Below are 6,000 nucleotides of genomic sequence, written 5' to 3' on the forward strand. Positions count from 1 at the left end.
CTGACTGATTGGGCCTCTTGAACATTGATTTTCCCTGAGAAGGATGGCTGCTAAGGGGTCGCTTGTTCCTTTTTTCCCATTCTCTTCGACGAATGTCAACTTCGGCTCGGATAGCCGCGCCCATCAGGTCTGAGAAGTTGGCAGGTTGGTAGACTGCTAGCGCTGATTGGATTCTGTTGTTCAACCCCTTCTGAAAGCGGTGCAATTTCAGAACTTCGTCTGCCATGATTGCTGGAGCATATGATCCAAGGGCATTGAACTAGGAGGTGTACTCCATGACTGACATTTCTGGATCTTGACTGAAATTTTCAAACTCACTCAGTTTTTGCAGTCTGACCTCGGCTGGATAATACTGTTTCAGAAAAGCTTCTCTAAAACGCTGCCACGTGATTGGTCCTGCAGTTGTCATGGCTGGCGAGATTGCTTCCCATCACTTGCCTGCTTTATCCTCCAAGAATGGCACTACCACGTCCACTTTCGGTGCATTCGGGACTTCCAATAGTCGCAGCTGGGTTTCCACGCTTTTTAGCCAGCTCTGGCTAATTTCGGGGTCGGAATCCCCACTGAAAGTTGGACACCTGTTCTTGCGGAGTGATTCATAATGGAACTTGACTCCGTGTTGTGGTGGAGATGCTGGTGGTTGATTGGAGTTCGGGTTCACTAACCCTTGCAGTGTTGTCGCCACGATCACGGCTATAGCCATCAGGTCTGCTTGGTTAAGACTGAACCCAGGTGGTGGTCCATTATCGCCTTCATTGGCATTGTCGATGTTGTTGTTAGCATAACAGGGGTTGCGGTTTTTTCTTGGAGGTCTACCGCCCATTTCCTACAATTAAACGTTTCTAAGACTTTGATGTGTATAATGACATGATTGAATAATTAAGTTATGCTGGAACAACTGAGATTAATAAATAAACATAACTTTATAAATTTTTGAATGTAGATGAACAACTGAAAGCAACAAATAGTACTGAAAGAAGACAAATCGTACTGATTGAAATAAAATAGAAACAATGGAAAGATAAACTCCTATTAATAAGCAAAGGTCACTAAGAAACTCTAATCATCTATCTCTCCATCTCCTATGGCAGCTATAGGCTCATCGATCTCTATCGGTTCTTCCTCTTCCGGTTCCTCCTGTGGCTCTTCCTCTTGAAGTTTTTCCACCATATGGGTGAGCTGTGCATTCTCTTCCGTGAGCTGAGCCACCTGTGCATTAAGTCCCTGTATCTCCGCCTCAGCCACGTCCATCTCGTCGTTCCAATGCTGCTGATACTGCAGATGATATTGTTTCTTCTGCTTGAGTTGGTCCTTTAGAGCTTCCACCTGTTGGGTCAGACGTTGGTTTACATACGTGAGGCTGTTCATGGCCTCATACGAATTCTCCAGTCTCATCTTACCCTTGACATTCTGCTGTTTCTCTTCCTCCAAATCCTTGGGATAACGCTCCATATCCTCTCGTAACTTTCCATGTTGATACTTGCTATGTTCTATGACATCTATTAGGTCCATGTTATCACCTCTGACTAGCTCACCCTGATAGATAGACTGGTTAAGGCGGACGCGAATCTCCTCTTTCTCAGCGGCTAAAGTCTCGACCTCACTCCTCCTCTCACTCAATCTGGCTCTAAGTCACTGAATCTGACGAGACTGATAGTGAAGGGCAAGCTCCTTCAAACGAATGGCAGCTTGGGCACGAGTGTGGGGTCGCATGGGAGTAGATGGAGCCGTTTCCTAAAATCAAAAAGGGAAATGCTCAGATCAGAAGGAGATAATATAGAACAATGGACAATATGCAATATGTATGAAATTTTCGACAATTACGTAAATAGTTTTTTTTTGTCCAAAAATGAAAAGTTTGGAATTAGACATATAGGTTCGAAGCATATGTCGAGAAAATTCCAGAACAATCGATGGAATCGAATTCGGAATTTCCTACGAGAAGTTATAGGTTTACGAATATTTCCTAAAACGGAAAAAACGATGTTTCGGAGGCCTAAACGGAGGAATTTTGCGATTTCAGCACCTACTTCACGACAAAGTCATTTTTCCACGTTTTGGACCGTTTCGAAGGGGATAGCATCGGCCTTTCTCAAAAATCCCACCGACGGATTATAAACCTGACGGCTCTGATACCACTTAAATGTCACGCCCCGAGACTCGGGATTGACACCGGCGTTGCTTAACAATCACACAGTCGAAACAACAAGCCTTTGAATTTTTATATCAAAGAAAAGCGAGTTCAAGACTTTTAATTTTTCACATCAGTGTGCAAAAACATAAATAAACAAAGGTGAGTTAAAACAATTAAAATTAAAATGTGCTCTAAATTAAAATCAAGATTAATCGATAATAATATTAGTCTAAATCAAATAAAATTCAATCACCGGCAGCGACACCAAAAACTTATTGCGTTATTTTTTACGCATGTGTACGATGTCAAATTTTATTACTCGAACAAGTACGAATATCGTTTCACAGAGAATGAACAATTTAATATTATACTAAATATTGTAATTAATATAATTCTAACTTTATTTAGAAAATCAAATATGATATTGACAACATAAAATAAATATTGCAACAATTAATCAACAATTAACACGATTTATAAGGAGAAAAATTTGATAGAGAAAAATTTTAGAGTTTCGATTTCAATTGTCTATTCACTATATTTAATTATTATCAATGTTTTTATCATAAATTCTTCTAGTTTATTAGCTAAGAATTCTCTACTCAATTTTCCAAGTGGAAAATATAAATTTATATTATCTAATATTGATTCCAATATTTTTATTAAAAATCAAATATCAAATAACATAGACAACAAAATATTCTTCAAATGACTTCAATAGAGAGTTATACGTCTTTCGAACTCTATAAACATCAATGAATAAATTATATACTCAAATATATTATATTTTAAACATATATATAATTATATAATAAAATATTATTATTTTATTATTCAATATTATACTATTATAGTTATAAATTAATAAAATTACAACTCAATAAATAAATTGTATACACAATTGAAATTTAATAAAATAAATACATGTCTCTGAATTCTCGAGATATCGTTATAGGACGATCGAATCAATCATAGTCACCATTTAGTTTTTCGAAATTCGGTATTGATCCGTTCAGAATTCAAAAAAATGCAACTTAAAAGTAGTAAATCCAAAAAAAAAAAATCTCCCAAGAAAATAAATATTGGAAAATGCGATGAAAGAATTCAGAGAACCAAACCCTATGTAATGCCCGAGATTTTATGTCGTGTTAAATTACGATTATGGATTTTTAATCGAGATAATTATGAAAGGGCTAACCGAGACCCGAAATGAGATCGCGTGTGAAAATTGATGTGCGAGAACAGTAGCATCGGCGCACATGCGCGACCGGATGCGCGCACATGCGCCAAACAGGCAGAAGACCTCGCGCATATGCGCGGAAGATGTCGCGCATATGCGCGAGCCTATACAAGTGAGGTCCAGAAGCCATCGCGCATATGCGCTAGTAATGTCGCGCATATGCGCGAGCTGCCAAGGCCGAGACCAGTAGGTCTCGCGCATATGCGCCAGTAATGTCGCGCATATGCGCGAGACATGCAAAAGGAAAAATTGACGGGTGGCTTATTGCATGTTACATATGTGTATATGTATATATATATATATATATATATATATATATATATATATATATATACATGCGAATCTTCCTCAGAAAAAGGGAAAAGCGAAGCTCCGAAGAAAATTGAGTTTTGATTTCAAAATTTGATTTCGAGCAATCCGTCCGTCCAAACTTAAATCTGAGTACGGCACCGTGTTCCTAGCAACGACAGTTACAACATGACGTAAGTTTTATTACGTTTTGTTAAGATTTGGAATTATGCTATGTCCAGAATTAGATACGATTCATATATGACATTCTTGACATAGTAGACAGCATAGAATCAAAGTCAGATTAAGAAACGCACTGAATATGGAATTGTTATGATTTTCAGAATAAGATTGACTAGAATTGATGTCAGATTTGTACGGTGGTTGATTGTAAATTATTGGAATTAGTAGATACTGGTTTGGCATCACCAGTATCGCAGGATTGTACTTTTGTACGGTTAAAATTTGATAAAACAGAGATGTCGTGATTTGATTAGAATATTGATACAATATTGGTATTGTCATTGCCAGATTGTACAGTGACAGGCTTTGAGTCAAGACTTCGATTGTATCAGAGCGACAGCAAGAAAGGTATAAATAAATGTTGATTCGGGATTGCACAACTCGAGTTAGGTCTGACTTGAGTTTCCCTAAATCACATACTTTATTTTATTGCATTGATATTTGCAGATTATCAGATTGATATGTTAATCTATTGACTTAGAGCAGAGTCAGAGTCAGAGTCTATGGCAGATCAGCCTAGCTAGGGCAGAACCGCAGAGTCTTTGTCAGAACCGCGAAGACTCTAGACTTACGGTGTATCGATGAGCTTAGATGTAGATCGACGTCTATTGTAGACATTCGATACATCATACCAAAGTCTAAATTAGATTGGGATCCCTAGGTTAGAAATAAGATAAGATCAGATCAGATCACGAGTCATGGATTCATGTAGTCAGATTAGATACATGTTTTGATGTGTGGTTATGATTTTATATATGTTTTATATGATTGCATGTATACATTGTTTATATTGGGATATTTATATCTCACCGGAGTTATCCAGCTGTTGTCTTGTCTGTATGTGTGCATGACAACAGGTGAGACAGGTTCAGGGTCACAGAGGTGAAGAAAGATCGAGATTAAAGTGGAGACTACGGACTTGGACTAGAGATAGGGTTTAAACACTTGATAGTTAGTTGTTAAACTTGAGATGTAAATGATTGTATGTTGTATTAGATTTATACTTTTATACTGATATATATAGGGGTTTAATTCCATTACCTTCCGCATTTAAAAAAAATTAAATTTAGACCCTGTTTATTCTAATTAATTAGTCGCAAAGACGATTAAGAAGATGATTAGCGTCCGGGTCCCCACACCCTACAACACGTGAATCTTACTTATGACAAAAGCTTATGTGAAACGGTCTCACGGGTCGTATTTTGTGAGACAGATCTCTTATTTGGATCACCCATGAAAAAATATTACTTTTTATGCTAAGAGTATTACTTTTGTAAGGACCGTGTATCGTATTATCGTAAATCTTATATGATTATCGATAATTAATGAAATTGTCATGGATTATGTATTTGATGTATATCGTGACAATGAATTGAGAAAATGAATATTGTATATGAATTGAGGTTGTACGAATTGATTTGAGAGGCCGGACGCCAATTTAGTACAAACATAAATATTTGTACAGAACGTGTGGCGTCCGGGCGGTAGAAAATGACCGCCCGAGCGCCAAGGAATGAAAACTTGATGTCCGGGCAGAACACTTCGCGCCCGAGCGGTAGTTTGTGACCGCCCGAGTGCGAAGCGAGTGGCATGGGACAGAACATGCCGCGCCCGAGCGGTAATGTTTGACCGCTCGAGCGTGGTACAAGCAACTCTCGGGGACAGAATGTCTCGCGCTCGGGCGCGAGAATTCTACCGCCCGAGCGCGAGAGCGGTGAGGATAAGAATCCTTTCTTTTCTCTTTCCTTCGCCATTTCTTATACGATAACTTCGAGGGAAAGTTAGAGAATTCGATTTCTTTCGTCCGATTCGACTTTGAAACGTTGTCTAAACGCGAAACAAATTATATATTTGTTATCGTTGCGTCGAAGGCTTCTGACTGAGGTAATTTTCTTCTGGTTTCAGCAGCTTTAAATATCCAAGTGCTGGAATAGCATGTATCTGAAGTTGAATTTCTGATATGTAGTAGAATAACCGACAAGAAACTCATATTCGAAGTCGGAATTGAATTATGATATGATTTTGATTTGATATGAATTATTGAAGTTTCAAATGATATTTGAAACTCATATTATTGATTTTGGAGTATGTTATT

The sequence above is a fragment of the Primulina eburnea genome, chromosome 6 (assembly GCF_022965805.1).
Source record: "Primulina eburnea isolate SZY01 chromosome 6, ASM2296580v1, whole genome shotgun sequence".
In the NCBI taxonomy this organism is placed as follows: Eukaryota; Viridiplantae; Streptophyta; class Magnoliopsida; order Lamiales; family Gesneriaceae; genus Primulina; species Primulina eburnea.